This window comes from Cygnus olor, assembly GCF_009769625.2.
Source record: "Cygnus olor isolate bCygOlo1 chromosome W unlocalized genomic scaffold, bCygOlo1.pri.v2 SUPER_W2, whole genome shotgun sequence".
Classification (NCBI taxonomy): Eukaryota; Metazoa; Chordata; class Aves; order Anseriformes; family Anatidae; genus Cygnus; species Cygnus olor.
Genome location: NW_024429073.1, coordinates 1,387,532 through 1,414,286, shown reverse-complemented (window position 1 = coordinate 1,414,286; position 26,755 = coordinate 1,387,532). Strand labels below are relative to the sequence as shown.

General features: G+C 44.3%; 2 long non-coding RNA genes across 2 annotated transcripts in view; one reads left to right on the top strand and one right to left on the bottom strand.

Annotated features, from left to right (window-relative positions):
* LOC121062922 overlaps positions 1–26,642 on the bottom strand; it is a 31,684-nt gene extending 5,042 nt beyond the window's left edge. The window contains exons 1-3 of the long non-coding RNA XR_005815735.1: positions 25,710–26,642; positions 11,139–11,149; positions 8,946–8,961 (exon numbers count right to left, since the gene is read on the bottom strand). This is a non-coding gene — a long non-coding RNA (uncharacterized LOC121062922). The remainder of the gene's footprint in view (positions 1–8,945; positions 8,962–11,138; positions 11,150–25,709) is intronic.
* LOC121062924 lies at positions 863–26,755 on the top strand. Its single transcript, XR_005815737.1, has 4 exons — positions 863–873; positions 11,240–11,250; positions 23,041–23,055; positions 26,640–26,755. It is a non-coding gene; the product is annotated as an uncharacterized LOC121062924 (long non-coding RNA).

The following is a 26,755-nucleotide window of genomic DNA, read 5'->3' as shown; positions in this document are numbered from 1 at the left end:
AACTTTATCTCAGGTGAATACTCTTGTACCTTTTTTGTTCAGAATAAATGCTTATTAAAATGTCTTAATTATTATCAGTTTAAGACAGTGCCTAATATGAAATACATAATCTTACTCTAAATTAACCTTCTACTGTGGGACAATAATGACCTGTGCTTCACCCATTTTATTCATATTGAATGTATTAACAGATAAAGGTGCAAAAACATTCGTCCCTTGAAGAGAATGCATCCGTATTCAAACAACTGAAATATTTCTGGAAAAAATGCTTTAAATGCAACACTGTATTGGAAATCTTTTATTTCAGATTTTGTCAAGGAAAGAAGTTGCAACAATGCTAATTGCCTCAATGCTCTTTTATGTGGATGATAGATGCATAAAGCTTCTATATAGGGTCTAAAGAATAACCTTTTATCTTAAAGGTTAAGCTCTACAATGAAGTGACTGCTGTACATTATAAAACATCCTGCAGTTATCTCAAACATTGATGTTTGTATATGTATGTTATATATTACATAAGTATATCGAGTAACTTCATCTTGAGTAAATAAAGCTCAATCAGTAGCTGTGTATTTCACTCACCTATGCATTCTCCAGAATTACTTGCATCCATCAGTCTATCAGAAGTATTCTTCTCCAATAGAAACTTTTTTTTTGTCTGCCACTGATGCTTTTTGTCTGCCACTGATGCTCTTTTAACTTAATGGTTGGACTAAGCCAGTTTTAGATTAATTTAAATGGGAAAATCTGAGGTGAGTACTCTCGTTGCTTGCCTTATAGAGTATATTCTGCTAAAATAATAAGGATATTTATTCACTTGAATATATTTGTAAGGGAAGTTAAAATGGCTCTATAAAAATGTATCCCTGTGTGGTGTTACAGTATAGTGTCACTTTTTATAAGCTGGTTCTATTGTGCTACTCCAGCCATAGGTATCTATTTACTTCGGATAAGCAACAAAATTGAGAAGGTCTGGGTGACTTTTGTGGGGACGGTGATTAGAAAAAATAGATTGGTATAAGCAGATTTATTTGGCTGTTGAAATCTCCAGTATAATAGTAAGGTTTGTATTTTTTTGTTTGTTTTTTAAATGGGAAGAGAGAGGTAGATATATTGTACATTGTCTGACATACTAAACACTTCTAAAATTTTAAATCAGATGCAGTATATAAAATAGTTTTAAATGAAAAATGACTGGATCTTTCTGCTGGCAACTTAGGTTATATAAGTTTTGCTTGAAAGCTTTAAATCTGGTGTTTCTGTATCTGCCACACTGTTGGAATATTTACTTCAAACATATCCTCCTGCAACATCTCAAACCACTAAATTGAGTGATATGTCTTGAAGAGTGCCTATGTGCTAACAGAACTTCATTTTAAATAGAATATGGTTTTAATTTTTGATAAGCTGCTGAATTTTAAAGTTTTTGGGGCCACCAAATTTTGGATCATGCAGACTATATATATATATTGTACTGTAGTAATTTTGTGTTTACATTTGTATGATGTGACACAATATGAATGTTAATCACTGCTTGAATATGTTAATAAAGTTGTTTAAATATAGATGTTGCATTCCAGTTTTTAATGAAACATGAAAATTTCATGTTCAGTTTGTTTTGTCTGACTCAGTAGCGCACTCTTCTGTTTCACACACGGAAGTTCTGGAGTCCATTCTTGAATAAGGAAGAATTTCATTTTATCTGAAAGAAAATGATCTTTGGATATGTTACGGTCAGTTCAGTTTAGATGCTTCATGCTGCTTGGGGGCAGATCAGTGCAGACATGGGAGGTTTACCTGAACTGAAATTAATGTCTGTTAGGTAATGACTGGTAAGTGCTTTGCTCTTTAGCTATGGCATCTAATTTTGAGTCTGAGGTTAATTACTATTTGTTTACACAAACGAGATGAGTAGAGTAAGTATTAACATCTTGAATAAGTGAAATGAGTGTTATAAATAAGTTCGTAGTCAGATTGCAATGGGGCAAAGGATTGTCTTTACAACATATGTCATGCTATTCCTTTTAAAATATATATGTATTACTTTTACTTTTAATATAAACATGGACTTGAATAAAAATAAAGCATTTCAATAGGAATATTTTGTACATAAAATAATTTCTTACATGTTAAATGTTCAAAAAAATAGATGTTAGTAGCTTTTGTTATCTCAGAATGACTCAATGAAACATACTGCTTATATAAAGTTGTCCTGGGTTTGGCTAGGATAGAGTTAATTTTCCTCTTAGTAGCTGGTATGGTGCTGTGTTTTGGATTTAGGATGAGATTAATGCTGATAACATGCTGATGTTTTAGTTGTTGCAGAGCAGTGCTTACACTAAATCAAGGATTTTTCAGCTTCTCATACCACCCTGCCAGCGAGGAGGCTGAGGGTGCAGCAGGAGCTGGGAGGGGACAGAGCCAGGACAGCTGACTTGAACTAGGCAAAGGGATATTCCATACCATGTGATGTCATGCTGAACAGCTAATATGGAGTGGTGGGCTGATGTGGGCGGGGGGGGTCAAGTGGGTGGTGGGGTGGTGAGCAATTGCATTCTGTATCGCTTGCTTTGTGTACGTTCTGTTGTTATTATTTTATCATATTCTTTCTGTCCCATTAAACTCTATCTCAGCCCCCAAGCTTTTACTATGTCCCACTGTAGGAGGGTGGTAGTGGTGAGCAAATGGCTGTTTGGTGCTTAGCTGCCTACCGGCTTAAAACACAACAAAAGTATTAAGGGAAAGTGCATTTCTTTCAGAGGTGTTTACTATTGTTTTGCATAAAATGAACAATATATACCATTGAAACCTCTAAAAAGACACCCAAGTACTAATCTGAATAATGGCAGACTTGAAATATTTTTTTCTCCAATGATCTGTCTACTTTAAGGAAAAGAGGTGGAATTATGATGCACATCTTTATGCCATCACTTACACACACATGCTTTAACAAGGAATTACTTTTGAATCATTCAGGTTTTCATTTTTTTTTTAACCTCAGTTGGTTTTGTTTGTTTGTTTGTTTTGCCAATTTGAATTATAAAAGTGAAAGTTAAGGTATTCTATTTTCCAGCTTCAGATATGAAGTTCTTTCATAGAATCATTAAGGTTTGAAAAGACCTCCAAGATCATCTGGTTCAATCGTCCCCCTACCACTACTGTCACCCACTAAACTATGTCCCTAAGTACCACGTCCACCCTTTCCTTAAACACCCCCAGGGATGGTGACTCCACCACCTCCCTGAGCAACCCCTTCCAATGCCTGACTACTCTTTCTGAGAAGAAATGTCTCCTAATTTCCAACCTAAACCTCCCCTGGTGCAACCTGAGGCCATTCCCTCTAGTCCTGTCGCTGTTTATCTGTGAGAAGAGGCTGACCCCCAGCTCCCTTCCTTTCAGGTAGCTGTAGAGAGCAAATAAGGTCTTCCCTGAGCCTCCTCTTCTCCAGACTAAATAACCCCAGTTCCCTGAGTCACTCCTCATAAGACTTGTGTTCCAGGCCCTTCACCACCTTCATAGCCCTTCTCTGGACATGGTCCAGGGCCTCGATGTCTTTCTTGTAGTGAGGGGCCCAAAAGTGAACACAGTACTTGAGGTACGGCCTCACCAGAGCAGAGTACAGGGGGACGATCACCTCCATGGTCCTGCTGGCTACACTATTCCTGATACAAGCTAGGATGTCATTGGCCTTCTTGGCCACCTGGGCACACTGCTGGCTCATGTTCAGGCAAGCATTGACCAACATCCCCAGATTCTTTTCCTCTGCACAGCTTTCGAGCCACTCTGCCCCAAGCCTGTAGCATTGCATGGGGTTGAGGTGGCCAAAGTGCAGGACCCAGTACTTAGCCATGTTGAACCTCATCCCACTGGCCTCTGCCCTTTGATCCAACTTGCCCACGTCCCTCTGCAGGGCCTTCCTACCCTCCAGCAGACTGACACTTCCTCCTCTCCCCAGCATGGTGTCATCTGCAAACTTCCTGAGGGTGCACTCAATTCCCTAGTCCAAATCATCAATAAAGATATTAAAGAGGATGGGCCCCAACACCGACCCCTGGGGAACACCACTCATGACTGGTCACCAGCTGGATTTCACTCTGTTCAACACCACTCTCTGGGCCCAGACATCCAGCCAGTTTTTAATCCAGCAAAGAGTATACCTGTCCAAATTTTTGTGAAATCTAAATTTGTATTTAAAATATGGAAATAAAACATGTCAAGATGTTACACTGGTAATTTTCTTACCCATTTTTCCTTTTACCCCTTGGCAAAATGGATAGTCATGAATTTTCTCTGTTAAGCATACTTAGTCTTCCCCTGTGTTTACAGCATACGGTTTAATTTGGATGCATAACTTTTTGCAAAGTTACTATCACTAATATCAATATTTTAATTTGTTCATTATTTTTCTTTGCTCCCCCAGTGCTTAACAAAATTATATGTGGCATTTACATTTCTCTTATAAAGTATTGTACAGAATGAGAAGCAATGTAATTTGTCGGTCCTTTTACTTTGAAATGATTGTCAAGGAATGTCACACACATAGAGGTGTGTGACTTGAAAAGGTTCCATAGTCTGAAAACTCAAACATAATGAATGAGACCATAAAAAGAAAAAAAAAGAAAAAAAAAAAGACTCATTTAAACAAATAAAAAGGAGGTGCTTTTATTCCCAGAACTGCATCTTGACACAGGGCCTGTTTCATTGCCTTTCTTTAACTTTATAATATTTGAAAAGAAATTTCAGTCATTTTACATATGTTTAGTCATTGGTTTGCATATATAGTTTTTTCAATCTGAAATGTGGTTGCTCAAATAAACATTTTGGAGCCATGTCCAAAACAATCCCAGGCCTGTAACTATATGAATCTTTTCCTTCTAGTGTTGGAAATACTAGAAAGAACAGATGAATGGCATGACAAAATAAGAATTCAAGTGGCCGTTTTCTTATTTACATACTTTAGCATAGGAGAGTAAGATAGTTGCATCACTTTCTCCAGTACTCTTCCATAGCAAGATGTAGCTAACTTCAGTTTTCTTTATCCCCATCTTTCTTAATTCTGAAGGCTTTACACCAAAAATTGTCTTACTTGGGCCAAAAATAGATGGAAGCTACCTCTCATTTGTTGCAAGCATTCACTCAGCTGAATGACTGCTTTATCAGTCCATAAAATGTCAGCGTTTAAAAGGGGGTTGTGGATATATGAAGAAGATAGAAGCAACTAATTGCCCATAGGAACAACTCAGAACTTTGTTTGTCTAATTAAGAATCATTTCTTTTAAAAAATGATCACAGAATATCAGAATTGTAGGGGTTGGAAGGGACCTCAAGAGATCATCGGGTCCAACCCCCCTGCCAAAGCAGGTTCCCTAAAGCAGGTTGCCCAGGTAGGCGTCCAGACGGGCCTTGAATATCTCCAGAGAAGGAGACTCCACAACCTCCCTGGGCAGCCTGTTCCAGTGCTCTGTCACCCTCACCATGAAGAAGTTCTTTCGCATGTTGGTGCAGAACTTCCTGTGCTCCATTTTTTGGCCATTGCCCCTTGTCCTATCCCCATAAACCACTGAAAAGAGGTTGGCCAAATCCCACTGTCTCCCACACTTAAGATATTTGTATACATTGATAAGATCCCTGAAGGGATGAAAAACATGGACTCCTGATGGCTCTTCAACAAAAGGCCTTTATTGCCCTTTTTTCTCCACTACTTATACTATACCATATGCTGTCCACGTGCCCGAATCTGTCATACAATTGGTTAGAGACCCTCAGACATGCACCTCAAGCCAGCCAGCAATTGGCCACTGCGCAAAGCTCATCTTTAACACTGTAGCTAAGTTAATTCATCTCGACCTTACTCAAGTTTTTGTTTCTACCACTTGTTTCCTCATTATCTCTAATTCAGGGATGTGTGAAACAGCGCAAAGCCACCTGCAAATTCCTTTCCCAGAATTCCCCCTTTTTTTATTTTCAACCAACCAAACGCTTTCTATAGATTTTTCTATCAATCACCGCAGACATTGCAATAAGCAGGGTACAATAAGCAACAGGGTAAGAATCACATGCAGAATTACGATTGTAAAGTAGAGTGCCTACTAGAATCTGCATCAGTCAACAAGCCACTAAGCGCTAGGGATGTTGCTTCGCAGCGATGCTGCATCTCACTCGCACAGCACAATCACGCAAAGAGGCCTCTTGCACTTCTCATTCATACCACAAGAAAATATCACTTAAAATAATTTGTCTGTGGCTTCAGGAGGTCCTTGTCTACTCCCGTGGTGAGTGGCTGAGAGTGGAGACCCCTCCAAGGAAAATGCTCGGGGTGCACCTAGGGGCGTCCGTTCCACAGTCGATCCCACAGCCGAGCAGAGCAGCTCCTGGCACAAGGAATTATGCTATTATAGTTTTGTATAATTACACCAAAGAGATGCATTGCAATAAGGAGCAAGTGTGGCGTTGAGGATTTGTTTCATGGTTTGGTTTTTTGCCCGAGCAATCGAACCTTACACATGCTGTTACAATCTAATTCCTGTGGCTCTAGGGGCGCTTGCGGCAAGTAGACAGTCCAATCTTTGTTATCTGCCGGGTTCCCCGCCAGACATGTCATAAATGGGTCGTTAGCACTAGCCAGGGACAGGCACATCGCTTCTTGTCCTGTCATGTTGGCGAGGGTGACCCAGATGTTGCGGCGTGGTTGGATGGAGACCCAGGGCTGACAATAACCGATGACAGCGGCGATTGTGAGGAGGAGGCCAACCATGGCCTTACCCCCCTTGCTGGTACCCATCTTGGTCCGTGACCTGTAGAGACACAAGCATACCCTCGACCCCAAGTTATTAGAGGCTGGGGTCCCTCCCAAAGACCTGTATTTAATTTTTTTTTTGCCATTACTAAGGCCTGCTCTGATTGTGGCACCCGTGACAGCATGTAATTCATACTTTTGTAATGTTTTATTATGGGCGGTACCTCTTTGTGAGGAAAGGGTAACGATAGGTGATTCATTACGTGAAGTGCCTTTCCCAACCTGTTCTGTGGTGTTTCCTGGGTGTCTCCCCTTTTTGTTTATTTAGCAGTGCTTTCAAGGTGCGATGTGTGCGCTCTACAATGGCTTGGCCCGTGGGGGAATGAGGAATGCCTGTGATGTGTCGGATACCCCAAGTTTGAAAAAAGGTTTGAAGGGAGTGACTAGTATAGGCGGGGCCACTGCTGATTTTTATTTCCTTTGGGATGCCTAGCGCTGCGAAAGCGACACGGAAGTGAGCCTGGACGTGGCGACTAGTTTCACCCACCGCAACTGTCGCCCAAATAGCATGAGAGAAAGCATCTACCGATACGTGAACATATTTCAAGCGACCAAGTTCTGGAATATGCGTTACGTCGGTCTGCCATAACTGTAGGGACCGTAGACCTCTATGGTTTACCATTAAAGACGGGGTTGAAACATGTTGTTGACAGTCAGGACACGTTTGTGCAATCAATTTGGCATCAGTGATCGATATAGTGAATTGTTTCGCCGAGACTTTGGTGGATTGATGGAAAAAGGCATGGGATAACCGTGCTTGCTCCAGCACCTTAGGCACCAGGGCAGTCAGGGTCATATTAGTTAGCTGGTCAGCGCGTGCGTTACCCTCTGCAAAAATACCAGGTAACATGGTGTGGCTCCGCATGTGAATAATACAATACGGGTGCACTTGCTGCTCTACCAAAAATAACAGCTCCTTAAATTTTAGAAACAAGTTTCCCTTTGGGATATGTCTCAAAAGTGCCCTCTCAGTGCGCTGAGCAATGCCTACAGCATACTGCAAGTCCAATACAATATTCAAAAGTACTGTTTTTTTTTTTTCCTTTTTTTCTCTTTTTATTTTGTTTCGTTTTGTTTTCTGTCTGCAAGGAGCCCATGTCCTTGATCACTGCATTGATTTGTCGCAAATCATGCAATAATCTCCATTTCCCACACTTCTTCTTGATGACAAACACTGGTGAATTCCATGGGCTGTTTATCGGAACAATATGTCCTTGTTGGAGTTGTTCTTGAACCAACTCCTGCAGACTACTGCTCGGAAAAGAATCAATTGAGCAATTCTCATTCCCTTTGGTATTGACAGTGGTGGAGACAGTGTCCAAGCCATAGCTTGGATTTGTCCGTTATAGTTGGCATCAATTATTCCCAGCAAAACAAACAATCCAGTCGAAGTTGTACTTGATCATCCTAGCAGCAATACACTACAGTCATTCCCAATTGGTCCTTTGACGTTCAATGGAATTTTATGCACGTGAATACCCCACAAGGTGGGGTATGTTACTGTGGAGACAGCCACTCCGGCACTCCCTCCGGTTCTTCCTGAGAAGGTGTCCACGGTGGTAACCATGGCAGCTGGGCTGTAGCGCGGAAACCTGCTCCACCGTGGTACTCCATGGGCTGCAGGGGGACAGCCTACTTCACCATGGTCCTCACCACAGGCTGCAGGGGACTTCTGCTCCGGCGCCTGGAGCACTTTCCCCCTCCTTCTTCACTGACCTTGGCACCTGCAAGGCTGTTCCTCACTCCTCTCACTCTCCCAGCTGCTGTGAAGCGCAGCGTGGGTTTGTTTGTTTGTTTGTTTTTCTCCCCCCCGTCTTAAATATGCTCTCATGGAGGCACAAAACAACATCGCTTATTGTCTCGGCTCTGGTCAGCAGTGGGGCCCTTACCTAACATGGGGCAGCTTCTAGATCCTTCTCACAGAAGCCACCCCTATGGCCCCCTGCTACCAAAACCTTGCCACGTAAACCCACTACATTCCACCCCTCGCCTCTGTGAAAAGGATATTTAAGAATAATCACAATATACTCTTACTTTACAGTCATCACAAGCTTCACAAACTTCACTTACATCAAAAAGAAAAAGAATTCCCCGCACCAAAATAAACATAACATCATCACAACACCGACGAGATGGACAATTTACACACACACCACCCCTCGTCCCTTCACCACACTAATATGAAACATAGTCCTCTGTCCTGGTTCCACTTAGGACAGAGTTAATTTTCCTCCTAGTAGCTGGTAGGGTGCTATGTTTTGGATTAGGATGAGAAGAGCGCTGATAACATGCTGATGTTTTAATTGTTGCAGAGCAGTGCTTACACCAAGCCAAGGACTTTTCAGCTTCTCGCTCTGTCCTGCCAGCGAGCAGGCTAGGGATGCAGCAGGAGCTGGGAGGGGACAGACCCAGGACAGCTGACCCAAAGTGGCCAAAGGGGTATTCCATACCATCTGACGTCATGCTGAACAACATATAGGGGTGGCTAGCCGGGGTGGGGGGGCCGGCTGCTCGGGGATAAGCTGGGCATCAGTCAACGGGTGGTGAGCAATTGCATTGTGCATCACTTGTTCCGTACACATTATTATTAGTAATACTATTATCATTATTATTATTATTATTATTATTGTTGTTGTTGTTGTTGTTGTTGTTGTTATTATTATTTTCCTGTCTTAATAAACTGTCTTTATCTCAACTCACAGGCTTCACTTTCCGATTTCTCTACCCCATCCCAGAGAGGGAGGGGGGAGGGTGAGCGAACGGCTGTGTGGTGTTTAGCTGCCGGCCAGGTTAAACCACAACAGTCGTTTTGGCGCCCAACCTGGGGCATGAAGGGTTGAGATAATGACAGATTTGACCAGAGTGTGTTAAACTAAAATTGGTATAAGTATTCGACCTGCTTAATAGTTGCTAGTCACAATGTTGATTGCCTTAATCTCAAGTCTGCTGTGCCTGTTTCCCAAATTGAGTTTTATAGCAAGTTACTTTCTGTATGTGCTCCCTGTCGTGCTGTTTATCCTTTCCGGGCCCTGGTTTAAGATTGTTATGGTACTGTGTGGTGTAACGATGGCTTATGAAATGATGAGATTTCTGGTCATGACTCTAACCTGGTATTTGTACTCAGCACTGTCGTCGACTCTATACTTCGGAAACCATATCTCAGAAACTATTAGCAATTACACCTATTGCCTTTTTTCATCAGGGAGTCAATCTGTGGAGGGGACAGGGGAAGATATTTTTTCCTACCTGTTCACTCTCCCTTTCTCCTTCACCACCCTCTTATCCCCCGAGCTAGTTACGGTAGCTCTCCAAGATGTTGAATATCCTTGGGATACTCAGACCAGCATGTTCTTGTTGTTATGTCTCCTGAATGCGCTTCAGGTTTTGTTTAAGGTTAAACAACTACTTAGGAATCTCATCCAGAGATCTGTCTTGAGGCGGGATATTTGCGAGTGGCAGGGAGTGTGGGAGGATATGGGCAGGCTTCTAGGGCAGTGGGCACCTCCAGTGTTTTGGACATTCACCCCTGAACAACTGCAAAATCCTAAAAAATTGGTAGAATGCTTGAAAAAAAGGTGTCATGACTCTGGCAGTTCCAAAGTGACACAAATCACTGTGGCGTGCTGGGGTCTGGCTTGTGCCTATCGACCTGCAATTGATGCTACTATCAACCTAGTGACAGACCCTGCAGCCGCTCCAGCTCCTGCAGCCGCTCCAGCTCCTGCAGCTGTTCCAGCTCCAGCTCCTGCAGCCGTTCCAGCTCCCGCAGCCGTTCCAGTTCCAGCTCCTGCAGCCATTCCAGTTCCAGCTCCCGCAGCCACTCCAGCCCCTGCAGCTGCTCCAGCTCCTACAGCCGCTCCCACTCCTGTGGCTGGGTCAGAGAAACGAGCTGTAGCAGTGCAAGTTGCCCCTGCAGAGGGTATTCCAACCCCTGTGGCAGACCCTGTGGCTGGGTCAGAGAAACGAGCTGTAGCAGTGCAAGTTGCCCCTGTAGACAAGGTGAAAAAATGGTATAGAGACTCAGGTCGTTTAGAACGCAGACAGTCTTCTGCTAGGTCTAGGTATGGAGAAGACGGGGCTGGGCCATCAAATGTGCAGGAGGATGAAGATGAGGATGAGGATGTCGAAAAATCAATGGTAACTACCCGAACCCTATACCAGCGTGAGCTACGAGATGTGCGAAAAGATTTTGGTCGCTGTATAGGTGAACAGCTTGTCACCTGGCTGCTCCGGTGCTGGGACACTGGAGCCAATGGTGTGGAATTAGAGGGCAGGGAAGCCAGGCGGCTGGGATCCCTTGCTAGAGATGCAAGCATTGACAAAGCAATTGGAGATGGAGCACGATCTCACAGCCTCTGGAGGCGTCTCCTGTCAGCTGTGAAGGAAAGGTATCCCTTCAAGGAAGAACTTGTATGTCTACCAGTCAAGTGGACCACCATGGAGAAGGGAATTCAGTACCTGAGGGAATTAGCCATACGGGAAGTAATTTATAAGGACTTAGACGACGCACAAACATCCACAGATCCAGATGAAGTCCAGTGTACTCGACCCATGTGGCGGAAGTTTGTACGGAGTGCACCATCATCATATGCCAGCACATTGGCAATAATAACCTGGAAAGAAGATGAGGAACCCACAGTGGATGAATTGGCTAAACAACTCCGGGAGTACGAAGAAAGTCTCTCCTCTTCCCTACAGGCCTGCGTCTCGGCTGTGGAGAAACTCTCTGAAGAGTTCCACCAACTTAAAGAGAATTTAACTTCCCCCCACCTGTACGAACCAGTGGCCACCAACTAAAAGAGAATACTTTGGAGAAACTTTCTAAAGAGGTCCACCAACTTAAAGAGAATTTATTTTCCTCCCCATCTGTACAAACCAGCGTCTCAGCTATTAGGGGTAAGCGTTCATCCGTGCAAGAAAGACAATATGGTGGGTACACACCCCGTGCCACCCTGTGGTTTTACCTACGTGACCATGGAGAAGACATGAGAAAATGGGATGGAAAATCTGCCGCGACCCTAGAAGCACGGGTACGTGAGTTGCAAAAGGAAACAGTTGGGGATAGGCTGGGCATTGGTCAACGGGTGGTGAGCAATTGCATTGTGCATCACTTGTTCCGTACACATTATTAGTAGTAGTACTATTATTATTATTATTATTATTTTCCTGTCTTAATAAACTGTCTTTATCTCAACTCACAGGCTTCACTTTCCCGTTTCTCTCCCCCATCCCAGAGAGGGAGGGGGGAGGGTGAGCGAACGGCTGTGTGGTGTTTAGCTGCCGGCCGGGTTAAACCACAACATCCTCACAATGAGAGAGGGAGTTAGGAGAATCTTATCAAGTAGAGATAGAGCGCTGACGGCATTAAACTAGGATGCTACTTAGTGTCTTTGCTAACTATGGTGCATTGTGCAAATTAACTGAAGCAAGAAGCCTTGGGCCCCTTACCAAGGTCAGTCTCCTAATAAGAGAGTGAGCCTATCTTAAGAAAGTGGTAGAAACTGGTCCTGCAGATGGACAAGAGCCAAGGAGCAACTGAGTCTGTGCAAAGACAGTTTTCCACACACCCCCCTTCTTCTGCTAGTAAATAGTCTAAGACCATTCTATGCTGAAAGATAGCATTTCTCATTTGAGTGGATTGATCAGCCAGAAGATCCAAGGTCGTCGCTGTTTGATTGGTTACAACTTCGAGGATAGCTTGCAACCTAATTATTCAGTTCAAATTATAAATAGGTTCTCGGGCTCCTGATACCAACTCATTCGGGTTCCAGGTAGCTGGCCCATAATGCTGTATGATTCTTTCAGGAGGCCATTCATCCTTTCCCCTCTTTTGGGCACTACCCCCGGCTAAGGAAGTATCAATAGATCGTTTCACTCTGTTCAGGTCATCATACAATCTTATTCCTAAATGATTTCCTTGTGTTTGTGACAATAAAAAGAACAAGGGTCTTATGTACTCCACATAGCATATTCCCGACCAGTTTCCGGGTAGCCTCTTGTAAGCATGTTTGCCACACACCCAATAATGTCCCTTTAGGGCCCACGTCCCTTTTGGAAAAGGAACATCCCATCCCTTTTCAGCCCTTGGGGCATGATAATACAGAGTGTCCTTGTTACCGAGTGGTCCTGTTACAATGTCTGCCCCATTTGTACTCGTATATGCGCACTTCCAAGCTCCCACATTGGGTTTCCACTTACAGTCACAATTCAGTTCTCCTTGGTGGCCTGTTATATTATAAGCTGACCAGAAATGTTTAAAGAACACTCGCCTCCCATTCTCATTCTGCCATCTCCAGCGATAGACCCGCACCACATGCTGTTCCTTAGTGGTGTTGTCACGCTGACAGCTCAAGATTTGACCATCGAATTGTCACCCCGCTTGTGCTCTTGCCACAGTTTTACATCCAGAACCAAAAAATTCTCTATATGAGCATTTCAGCCAAGTCCCGTTTCTCAGCTGAACATGTGTGGCGTTCCATTTCCCACTACATGCTGTACAGTTTATAGGACTACATCCAGGATCGGTACAATCATATCCGGGGGACAGAGTCCAATTGCAAATGCTTTTTCCCACCGCCACTGTTCCTGTTCTGTTCAAGCAGTATACACCCGGAGCTGACGAGTGCAACTGCCATGGGCCTCCTTCCTCTTTCCAAAATTGCGTCCCATTATGAACTTCGCTCAAGTTACTGACCCACCACTTGGGTTCGACCGGGCCTGCTACCCAGGGCCAACTTTCAGTTCCCCCCGGTCCTCCACAAATCCAGCAGTTACTAAGGTTAAAGGCCTTGGCCACTTCCTCCCCCAAAGTGAAAAGTTATTCCTCCATTCTTGCCCATGGCCCAATTGCCCCTGTAAAAACAATACCAGGAAGTATAGCATTTCTTATCCTTTTTCGCCGTCCAATCTTGAGAGTGTGGGAAACGCCTTCAGTCATGAGGTTGGGCCCGCTTTCAGAGCTTGTGTTACCATTCAGCCCTTCGGGGTGATACAGCTCCTGGAAAAACTAATCACAATTTTATTATGGGTTTAAAAGGTTCTCATGTTATTTTTCTCAGGACAACCTGATCTTAGCGCGGGAGAAGTGCGGTCGAGGCCCTCTCACTCGGCAGTCAATACCCATAGGGGTTGCCTCCCTCGGTAGACCATACACACCGCAGTGGAGGGTCCTACCCTGGTCTTGCCTTCTCCCTTTCCTCCCTTCAGCCTTGTCCCCTTTATCCAGTGCCCTTAATTCATGCAGAACCTCATTGCTGGGATATTAGTTCCTCTTTAGTCTCAGTTTCAGTTCCCCAGGAGTGGACTCAACCCTCCAGGCTTCGGTAGTTATTGGTCCTTTTATTCTGGATGCGTGGGTCCAACCCCTTTCTGCTGTTCTCACAGCTGTTTCAGTAGTAAGTAAAACAAGGTACGGTCCCTCCCATCGGGGGTTCAATGATTCTTCTCTCCAGGTTTTTATTAAGACCTTGTCTCCTGGTTGTATTTTATGAATAGCAAATCCTAAAGGTGGTGTTTGAGTCATCATCCCAATTTCTCTTAGCTCCTGTAATCTCCTTCCAATGGTAATTATATATTTCTGGATACTACGATCCTCAACTACATTGTTCCCTAGGGGCATCCCTTGAGAATAAGGCATACCATATAACATTTCATATGATGATAATCCAGTCTCACTGTGTGGTTTAGTTCTTATGTTTAAAAGTGCCAATGGTAAGCATTTCGTCCAGGGCAGCTGTGTCTCGATCATTAACTTAGCCAATTGTTGTTTTATTGTTTGATTCATCCTTTCTACTTTCCCTGAGCTCTGTGGGTGCCAGGGAGTGTGGTATTCCCACTGAATACCTTTCAAGGGGTACATCCTTCAAACCTTCGCAGCTGGCATATGTTCGATTATTTCCACACAATTGTGTTCCAACGGTCCTTCTTCTGGAACAGTTCCTAGACATACTGCTGGATTTAACAGGTTAGTCGTTTTCAAGGTTACATCATCTTGTCCAGTTAGTATTGCCTGATATTTCATCATCCGGCTGGGTGATAACCAGTGGCCCCTCCTTTTGTTCTAAAACAGTTTTTACCATATGTGGTACAAAAACTTCAATATGTTTTCCCATTCGAAGGCAAATAATTTTCTACTATCTTTATCAAGAGGTATGCAAAAGAAGGCATCCTTTAAATCTGTTACGGTAAACCATTTATATTTCTCTCTCACAGATGTTAACAATGTGTAAGGATTAGCTACTACCGGGTGAATGTCCTTTGTTATTTCATTTATTGCTCTAAGATCTTGTACCAATCTATACTCGCCATTCGGCTTCTTTACTGGAAAAACTGGAGTATTGTATTCCGATTTACATTCTTCCAGAATCTGATATTTGAGAAATTTGTCAATAATTTTCACTATCCCCTGCCTAGCTTCTATCTTGAGTGGATATTGTTTGATTCGAACAGGTTTGGCTCCTTCCTTTAATTCCACCTTTACCGGTTGTGCCAGTTTCGACTTCCCTGGTACATCTGTTTCCCATACTGCTGGTATAACTGCATTTTCTACTTCTCTTGGAATATTAACAAAGGGTTTATCTTTGATCATTAGGATTTGTCCTACTTTGGACTCAGGTACCTTCATTATTAATTCTCCATCCTCAAAGGTTATTGTTGCATCTAATTTGGCTAATAGATCCCGTCCCAAGAGTGGAATCGGGCATTCTGGTACATACAAAAATTCATGGGTTAGTTCCTTACCCCCAAAACGCAAGTCAAGGGGTTGTAAGAATGGCCGTTCCTCCTCCTTCCCTGTGGCTCCAATTATTGTAGTTGTCTTAATTCCTAATCGTCCTTTTAAACTATTTAACACTGAATATGTTGCTCCTATTACATTTACAGACTAATTAACACAGAGAAAGAAGCTCCCGTAAGCAACAAAAAATTCAAGCCTCTGTCTTCGTTTCCTAGCTTTATTTCAACTAGTGGACCTGCTAGGCTAGATGCCCCAGGTCCCCGTCATTCCTGACTGTTGTAAGTTTGTCCTGCAGCCTAAGACAATTTCTTTCTGATATCAGGGGCCGATTGCCCTGGAAAGAGGCTAGCCAATTGCCTCTGTTTTTTTTTTTTTTTTTTTTTTTTAAGCCAGGTCCATTTTTTTTTTCTCATTGCATTTCAAAGTTGGTCCAAAAATTCAAAAATTCCATAGGGGTTTCTTCTGGACCTTGTTGGAACAGATTCTCAATTCCCAATTTAACCAGATTTTGGTATTTACATAATTTCCGGGGTGATTAGAGTCTCAGTAGGGGCGTCGGTCAGGGGAATGCAATCATTGGCAATCTGAGCTCACACATGAACTCAGGTTGTTTTAAGAGTTAGCTGCTTTTCTGTTTCCACGACAACTCTCTCGGACCCATCACGGTCCCTCTGCCCCAGAGGGCTCACACCCGCGATTTAGAGATCTCAGCCTCGGGTTGAGGCGGAACTATTAGCATTCCTACATCCTCTTTCCCTGCTCATTCAACTTCAAACAGCTCTGTCAAATACTACATGCCACACAACCTTTAACACCTTCAACAACCCTTTTAACACTTCCTTTATCTTTCTCCAGCCTGTACTTTTCTAATGCCAACACCAAAGGCTCACTCAGGGGCCAACTTAATTCCATACCTTTTCCCTCCACGATGCTGAAACAACATATCAGTATACAACATTTCATCCTATTTTCCTTCTCTCCTCAAAAACAACATTAATTGCAAGACACTGTTATAGTCGATTGATCCATAAAGTGGCCATTTAGTTTATATAGTGGCCACCATTGATTGCAATACTTAGTGGAAGTCCTCTTGCTTTCTGTGCCCCCTATTTCTAACAATCTTTCCCTAATCTTCTTCCCAAATGTAATGGGTAAAGCCTTGTTTGTTCATTAAATGTTGCTGATAGGGGGGTTTCAACGGTTGACTGCTTATATCCCCAATATCCTGTTGAAGGAAAAAAACCAAGTATGGGAACTTCCTGTTAAGTTAACAATTGCAATAGAAACCAGCTCCAAATAAGGGCAAAATGGCATTCCTCCTTGCATGGGAACACACATACCGCAGCAAAGACATGACCCCAACGCAGAGGAAGACAACGATCTTCATCCCCACGACCACCAGAGGACTGACGAAGACCCCCTAGCAACAGGCCGTGCAGTCGTAGAAGACACCAGGATGTGCTACTAAACCCGGAACTACTAGGCTATAAATCGAGACTCTGGCGGGCTTAGGTGTGCGCCGTTGGCGGAGCAGGAGACTCCCTGGCCGCCCAGCGCTGTTTTATTTATCGCTGCTTGCTGAATTGCTCAAATAAATTGAAATTCGATCTACCCTACCCACGATGTGTTGGGAATGATTTCTACTAAAACTAATTTATAACAAATTGGTGCCGTGACTCGGATAGTGGTAGCTTGGCTGGATCCCTCCCAGGGGAGGCGCACCCCGCTGATTCTGCAGTCCCTGTCTGGAGGTCCCCAAGCCAACGCACCCCTACCGACGAACCTAAAGTTCCAGCGATAAGTAAATAAACAATCGGTAACCCCTTAATCTTTGTGCACGAAGCTCCGAACGAAGACTCAGGAGTGAGTAAGTATAGGCCGGTTATCCGTTCGGTTGGGGTTGGGAAGCCCAGAGTGTGCCTGTGTGAGACATCCAATCGAGGACGAAGCGAGTGCGGACTCCCTGGTAGTGCGGTTCCCACCTCCCGCGAGGGACTGGGCCACGAACGGGAGGTGAAGACCGTGTGTGTGTGTGAAGGCACTCTGGAAGATGGGACAGAAGAAGAGCAAGTCTTCTGGTCCCATGGGTGGGTCGGAACCCAAGGCTAGGTTGCCCCCGATACCACCGGAAAGCCCGTTAGGGTTAATGATTAAACATTGAAACGATTACCCCTCTAGGCGGGGTAAGGATAAAGTTAAGATGATACATTATTGTATGGAAGTCTGGGGTGGGAAGCAAATTAGGAGAGACCCCTTATATTGGCCAGTATTTGGATCCCTTGAGGATTGGATCTGTCAGGCTCTAAACATTTATGTGAATTCGAAGGAGCCTTTCAGCCTAGAGGAGAATGAGTATGCACACCTATGGATAGGATCTGAGACCCGAGCCAACTTATACCCATTAAGAGAAAAAGAGGGGAGGAAAAGGAATGAACGAAATGAGGAAGAAGTCCCACTTTCACCCCCCCCCTTATCTATCCCCTTCTCCACCTCCAACCCCCCCCACGGCTCCAAATTACCACACTGATCCCGATTTGACCACGGACACCCCTCAGAGGACTAGACGGGTAACTCGGAGCCAAACTAGAAATCGAGAAGATGGGGGTAGACTATATCCCCTAAGAGAGGTTGCAATGGGAGGGCCCCAACCCGGTATGGGATACGTCTCCATCCCCCTAAATACGGGAGACGTCAGAGAATTCAAGAAGGAAATGGGAAATCTCTTAGAAGATCCTCTTGGAGTCTCTGAGCGAGTAGACCAGTTCTTGGGGCCTAATGTTTACACCGGGGAAGAACTCCAGGCCATTTTAGGTATATTATTCACTGCAGAAGGGAGGAACATGATTCGGAGGGCTGGAATGCGAATTTGGGACCAGCAACACCAGCAGGGTCCTGCGGGAGATCTTAAATGGCCCCTACAGAGGCCTAACTGGAATAACCAAAATGAACAAGATAGGGGTCATATGCAGGATTTAAGGACTGTTATTGTACAAGGTATAAGGGAGTCAGTCCCTAGAGGACAAAATATAAATGAGGCCTTTAGTGAACATCAGAAGGATGAAACTCCCACAGAATGGCTGGAGAGATTAAGGAAGAACCTCCAGCTTTATTCGGGACTGGACCCCGGTACACCGGTGGGACAGGCCTTGTTAAAAACGCAATTTGTGGCAAAATCATGGGGGGATATCAGGCGGAAATTAGAAAAGTTAGAGGATTGGCAGGATAGAGGGATGGATGAACTGCTGAGAGAAGCTCAGAAGGTATATGTGCGAAGAGAAGAAGAGACTCAGAAAAGGCAGGCCAGGATTCTAGTGGCAGCGGTCCAGGAAGGACAAAAAGGGCCCCCCCCTCGCCCGAAGGGTGTTCCGCTACCACGAAAAAGACCTCTGAGGAGCCAGAGTGATCAGAGGGATCTAAGACAGATAGAACGTTTTTATTGCCAAAAGAAGGGACACATGAAAAAGGACTGCAGAAAACGCTTACAAGATGAGCGAATGTTTAAAGATTAGGGGAGTCAGGGGCTCCATCTGCTGGGGACTTCTGGTATAACGGAGCCCTTGATAAAATTGAAGTTAGGTCCCCAGCATCAAGAAGTGGAGTTCCTTGTGGACTCTGGGGCAGAAAGATCGACTGTCCAAATGGTACCCCGGGGATGTCAACCTTCCTCGGAGAAATTACAGGTGATAGGAGCCAAAGGAGAGCCCTTTAGGGTCTCAGTAATAAAGGGGGTGAAAATAGAGACCCCAGCCCAAAGTTGCACAGGATCCTTTTTATTAGTACCAGAAGCTGAATATAACCTGTTGGGAAGAGACCTAATGATTAAGCTAAAAATTAATTTGGAGGTGAAAAATAAAGGGATCGAAGTTAAATTATACACCCTCACGGTAGAGGATGAGGCAAAAATAAATCCCGAGGTGTGGTATTCTCCCGAATCAGTAGGCCGCTTAAATATTAGTCCCTTTGAAGTCACTATCAGGAATCCTGAGATTCCCATCAGGGTAAAACAATACCCAATGTCTCAAGAAGGCAGGGAGGGGCTGCACCCAGTAATCGAGAGGCTACTACAACAGGGATTACTGGAGCCTTGCATGTCACCTCATAACACTCCTATATTACCTATCAAGAAATCTGATGGCTTTATCGGCTAGTCCAAGACTTGAGGGAGGTCAACAAAAGAACAATAACCAGATTTCCTGTAGTAGCTAACCCACATACCTTGCTAAGTCAGCTGTCCCCAGCGCAGAAATGGTATAGTGTCATAGACCTAAAAGATGCGTTTTGGGCATGTCCTTTAAAAAAGGAATGCAGGGATTATTTCGCCTTCGAGTGGGAAGACCCTGCAACCCATCGGAAACAACAATTAAGATGGACCGTGCTTCCCCAAGGATTCACAGAATCACCGAACCTATTTGGTCAGGCATTAGAACAAGTATTAGAGAACTATGAACCGAATCCTGAAGTAACCTTAGTTCAATATGTGGATGATTTGCTGTTAGCAGGAGAGAGTCAGGAGGCAGTCAGGACAGAAAGTATCAAGCTACTAAACTTCTTGAGCTTAAAGGGACTAAAAGTATCAAAGTCAAAATTACAGTTCACGGAGGAAGAGGTGAAATATTTAGGACATTGGCTAAGTAAAGGCACTAAGAAACTAGACCCCGAACGGGTAAATGGGATTTTGTCACTACAAGCGCCAAAAAGCAAAAGACAAGTTAGGCAGCTTCTGGGATTGTTAGGATATTGTCGGCAATGGATTGAAAATTATAGTAGTAAGGTGAAGTTTTTGTATCAGAAACTGGTTGGGGAAGGATTAATGAAATGGAGCCAAAGCGATGAGCAAAGCCTGATAGACTTAAAAATGGATTTAGTGAACGCTCCCGTGTTAAATTTACCCGATGTGAAGAGACCCTTTTATCTATTTATTAACACAGAGGAGGGGACAGCGTTCGGGGTCTTAACTCAAGATTGGGCAGGAAAAAAGAAACCCGTGGGATATCTTTCTAAACTTTTGGACCCCGTGAGTAGGGGATGGCCCACCTGTCTCCAGGCAGTGGTCGCTGCTGCGCTCTTGGTGGAAGAAGCGCATAAAATCACCTTTGGGGACGAATTAAGGGTATTGTCACCTCACAATATAAGGGGGATCCTGCAGCAAAAGGCTGACAAATGGATAACTGATGCGCGGCTCCTGAAATATGAAGGCATCTTAATCTCCTCACCTAAATTGGAGCTTGAAACGACAGCTCTACAAAACCCAGCGCAATTCTTATATGGGGAACCAAAAGGAGACATATCCCACGACTGCTTGCGTAATATAGAAGAACAGACAAAAATTAGGCCAGACCTAGAGGAGGAGGAACTAGCCGAAGGGGAGAAGCTGTTTGTGGATGGTTCGTCGAGGGTGGTCGAGGGAAAAAGGAGGTCAGGATATGCCATTATCAATGGAGAAAACTTCTTTGTTATAGAGTCAGGACCTCTGAGTCCCAGTTGGTCGGCCCAAGCATGCGAACTATATGCAGTATTAAGGGCCTTACAAATGTTAAAAGGTAAAATTAGAACCATATACACTGATTCCAAGTATGCTTTTGGGGTAGTGCATACTTTTGGAAAAATTTGGGAAGAGAGGGGCCTAAGAAACTCTCAAGGTAAGGGATTGATTCATCAGGAATTGATCACTCAAATTTTGCAGGCTTTGAGAGGGCCAATAGGAATAGCAGTAGTACATTTGAGAGGACACCAAAAGGGACTGAACCCATTAGTTAGGGGAAATAACCTAGATGATCAGGAAGCCAAAAGGGCAGCGCTGATGATGATATATACCAAGGAGAATCGGAAAGATTGCCCATCCTGTGGGAAGGATTTAACCGAGTTCCCCGGTTATGATTGTTGGAAGGATTATGGAACAGAGGCAGTGCACTGTAGATGTAACAACCCCCGATATAGCTACTGCCATCTCCATGGGGAGCAACATTTCATCCTCAGCTTCACTGTGCAAGAGAAAGACAAATTAACTCAAATGGGTGTGAAAGAAATAACTGAAGGTAAATGGGAACTCCCTGATGGTCGAGAGGTTCTCCCGAAATCTTTGGCCCTGAGGGTCATGCAGAAATTCCACGAAAAAACTCACTGGGGAACTCAAGCGCTGGTGGACCAATTTGCTACGAAGTATATGTGTATTGGTGTATACAATATCGCTAAGAGAATAGTTAATGAATGTATGATCTGCCAAAGAATAAATAAGCAACAACTAAGAGAGAGGCCTTTAGGGGGAAGAGAATTAGCCCATAGACCATTTGCTAGAATTCAAATAGATTTCACAGAGCTACCAAAGGTGGGACGATATAAATACTTACTGGTAATGGTTGACCACCTAACACATTTTGTGGAAGCCTTTCCAGTAGTCCGAGCTACGGCCCAGACGGTGGTAAAGATACTGTTGGAAAACATAATCCCCAGATACGGATCGATCGAGGCAATAGACTCTGACAGAGGGCCGCATTTTGTCTCAAAGTTAGCCAGAGACACTCTCTCCTCCCTGGGGACCAAATGGGAATATCACACCCCGTGGCATCCACAAAGCTCGGGAAAGGTAGAAAGGATGAATGGGGAAATAAAAAAACAGTTAACCAAGTTAATGATAGAAACAAAAACTTCATGGGTAAAATGCCTCCCATTGGCTTTACTAAACATAAGAACCCAGCCCCGAACAGATGTAGGAATCTCCCCTTTTGAGATGTTATATGGGATGCCGTATGATTTAGAGCTCCCAACTGATCATCCCCAGTTGGAAGAGTCGCAAATACAATCATATATAGTATCACTTATGATTAGGAGGAGGCAGCTGTGCGAAAAGGGATTAGTGGTACAACGCCCCCCTCTAGAGGTGGCCATACACAGGATCAAACCAGGAGACCAGGTTCTGATAAAATCCTGGAAAGAGACCTCTTTAACTCCTCGTTGGGAAGGACCCTACCTTGTTTTACTTACTACAGACACAGCTGTCCGGACAGCTGAGAAAGGATGGACTCACGCCAGCCGAGTTAAAGGACCAATACCAGAGGAACGGTGGAGAGTGGCCAGCCGACCTGGAGATTTGAAACTGACCCTGCGAAAAGGGACTGATGAGTGAATTCGCGATCGTATGGCTTATAACCCTCTCTAAGAAATAAACAGGTTCATTGTAAACGGGAACTGGGAAGTGGGGGAGGGGAAATTCCTTAATGTGCCAAACCCCATACATCAGAAGGGTAACGCGTCTAAGGAGGAGTGAGCAACTGGGACTGGGAGTGGCTGGAACAAGAAAATCGGTACCTAGGCCCCTGAAGATTACCCTTGCTGCCGTGAAGAAAAGTAAACCCCGCTGCTTGAGGCAACCAAGTAGGCGGGCAAGGCAGAGGGGTACAACGGTGGGGCGGATTATGTGGTACCCACCCCTATTTGAGATAATGGAGTCCAGCCGAATAAACTGCCCTAGTACCCACCATAGCTCGAAGCCGCCTCTCCAGAATTATAGAAGGACGTTGCCCTTCTGGTGTATGTTGGCGCTACCTCTCCTACTGAATATCCCCTGTCCGGCTGGGGCCGACGAGGGATATTCGCACCAGCCCTTTAAGTGGACCCTGGGTAGCTGGGATGACTCGAAGATCCTCAAAACTAATATTACGGCAGGTGCACCTTCTTTCAACATAACCAATTGCGAATTACTCGGGACGGTACTAGGATAGGGAGGAAATACAGAACACCACCTGTGTAGTCCCCCGAGACAATACTCCTGGGGGGCTTCCAATGCAAAGGCTACCTATTGGTGTCCTAGCTCAAACCCGGGAAAAAGTTACTGTAACTATCCAGGGCACTATTTTTGCGCAAGCTGGGGTTGTGAAACCATAGCTACTCCAAGGTGGTGGAGTCACCCTCCCAATAAGTATCTCAATGTTGCTTGGATACCGGAAGGTTGCCGTGAGCCTACTTACAGTTATGACGGTAGCGTAAACAACGCCGGAACTTGTAAATCTCTGAGGGTTACAGTATTACAACCTAACGATCGAGGATGGGAGATAGGGAAAACCTGGGGTGTAAGGTTCTGGGAACCTGGAGCCGATAGAGGAGGCTTCATATTTATAAAAAAGGAGGTCGCTCCACCAGATCCCCCTGAATCGGTGGGACCCAACCCGGTATTGAACCCAAGCTTGGATGAAGAGGGTATCAAGAAAAATATTGGAAATTTTACTGTTAGTAATGATACCATCATCCGGAATCCCGGAAGTGACAATGGGAAAAATTCCCTGTGGAAATTGATGCAGGTAAGCTACCAGCTGTTAAACGCTACCAGCCCTAACCTAACTGAGCGGTGCTGGCTCTGTTATGGGGTAAGGCCGCCCTTTTATGAAGCTGTAGGGGTCAATGAGAAGGCTCGGCGGGTGAATGGATCCAATCCCTTGCAATGTATGTGGGGGAAAGAGAGTCAGGGCATAACGCTGACCCAAGTGACTGGGAAGGGGAGATGCGTGGGACACGTCCAACCCGATAAAATGCACTTGTGTGCAAATCAAACTAATGTCGGAAGTATAAAAAAAACAGCGAAATGGTTATTACCAGCAGAGAATGCTAGGTGGGTATGCTCAAAGATGGGAGTTACCCCTTGTCTATCCCTGGACTTGTTCGATGAGTCTGTAGAATTCTGTGTTCAAGTAATAATCCTCCCAAAGATAATCTACCACCCAGAGAGTTTCATGTATGACAATCAGATCAATCAAGAACACCATTTGACAAAACGGGAACCAATTTCCACACTGACAGTGGCTACCCTAATGATTTGGGGGGGTGTAGGGGTAGGCACAGGGGTTGCCTCGTTAATCAAACAAGGAAGAGAGATCACCTCCCTGAGAGCAGCTGTGGATGAAGATTTAGCCAGAATTGAAAAATCTATCAGTGCTTTAGAAAAATCTATGAGATCGTTATCCGAAGTGGTATTACAGAATCGCAGAGGACTAGATTTATTGTATTTACAACAAGGAGGATTGTGCGCCGCACTCAGGGAGGAATGTTGTGTATATGCTGATCATACTGGGATTGTGAGGGATACCATGACCAAACTTAGAGAAGGATTGGAAAAGAGAAAAAGAGAGCGGGAGGCCCAGCAAAGCTGGTACGAGTCCTGGTATAATCACTCGCCGTGGCTCACCACTCTGTTGTCAACAATAGTTGGCCCGCTGATTTTATTAACCCTAGGACTGACGTTTGGTCCTTGTATCCTTAACAAAGTCATAACTATTGTTAAAGGTAGATTGGAGGCTGCTCATCTGATGCTTATGAGGACAAAGTACGAATCGATAAATGATAGACCCATACTAGAGGAAACATTAATCCTGAGTCAATTAGAACTAAATAGATTTAATGAACAAAATGATACAGAGAAAAAGGGGGGATTGTAATGGGTAAAGCCTTGTTTGTTCATTAAATGTTGCTGATAGGGGGGTTTCAACGGTTGACTGCTTATATCCCCAATATCCTGTTGAAGGAAAAAAACAAGTATGGGAACTTCCTGTTAAGTTAACAATTGCAATAGAAACCAGCTCCAAATAAGGGCAAAATGGCATTCCTCCTTGCATGGGAACACACATACCGCAGCAAAGACATGACCCCAACACAGAGGAAGACGACGATCTTCATCCCCATGACCACCAGAGGACTGATGAAGACCCTCTAGCAACAGGCCGTGCAGTCGTAGAAGACACCAGGATGTGCTACTAAACCCGGAACTACTAGGCTATAAATCGAGACTCTGGCGGGCTTAGGTGTGCGCCGTTGGCGGAGCAGGAGACTCCCTGGCCGCCCAGCGCTGTTTTATTTATCGCTGCTTGCTGAATTGCTCAAATAAATTGAAATTCGATCTACCCTACCCACGATGTGTTGGGAATGATTTCTACCAAAACTAATTTATAACACCAAATGTCCCAATTCTCTGGGATTAAACTCTTCTTTCCACATACAAACTTCACTATTTCAGATTATTAATGAGCCCCGTTCCAATCATAAATCCACAGGGCTTCGGAAAAACACCTGAAGCACTCAGTCTTCCGTCTTCTAGACAAACAATAACACCTTTTCCACAAAATTTACATTTCAACAAGACCGAATTTCAAGCCGAATGCTAATTTTTCTCATGCACTTTGTTAGTAAGCCCACACAAGGAATCACTCCTGCGTATCCGTCAAGATGGGGGTTTAAAAAGGTATTGAGGCCTAAATAAATTCGTTCTCCCCCTTCTTACCAAATTCCCAGGGCTCAGGCCCGAACCACTGAAGAAGTGACTCTCTGTGTTCTACCGCTTTGATAATCAGTCAGCCCCCCTCCCCCGATACTTGGGAAACTGACCAAACACCACCGCAAATATACCAAAACTTCTAAACTGTTACTTAGATAATGCTCCCACCTTCCTCCTTGACATACTCAAAATATTTAAGAACAAAATAGGATTACAAGATGCACCACCGGGGGTGGATTGTTAGGATATAGAGGTGGTAGGTTATCCAATGACTCCCATTCATCATCTTTTTCTTTTTCCTTTTTTTTTCTTTTTTCTTCTTCTTCAAACTTCTCGTCTGCTTTTAGTGTAATATTGAGGCTGGAAAAGGACGTGAAGTCCTGATCCATAATCCTGCATAATCACTTTCCTCCTGGCTAAAAAGGTTCCTTTGAATTAACATGTAGATTTAAAGCCTGGCAAACCCAGTCTTCAAAGGATCCGAAAACGGGCCAAAAGACATGTGGTCTTAAAGGCTCCTTCGGCCATTCTATCATACAATATTGAATCATTTTTAATTTACGTTTTTCCTTTTCTGGGGCCCCTATCGTTCCAATTTCTGATCATTATCCCTAATGGACTTTCTGGTGGTATGTCTGGTAATTTGCTCCCTTTTCTCTGGTCCCGGGTCTTCGATTTTGTCTGACCCATCTAGGAATTTTACTGTGGCAATTCCTACAGCCCTTGGTTGCCTTAGTGAGAGTGTCTTGCAGGGGGTTTAGGACCTATCACCCACCCACGAATCCTATAGGAATCGCTTCGGTCCTTCACCGGCCAAGTCCCTCGCGGGAGATTGGAACCGCTGTTAGAAGACCTCCACAATCGCTTCGGAACTAAGTTCCGTCTCAGTCACACTCTCACACACACATAGGCAACCGAATCCCACCCAACCGAACGGTATACGCCTTAAATACTTACGACTCCGTCG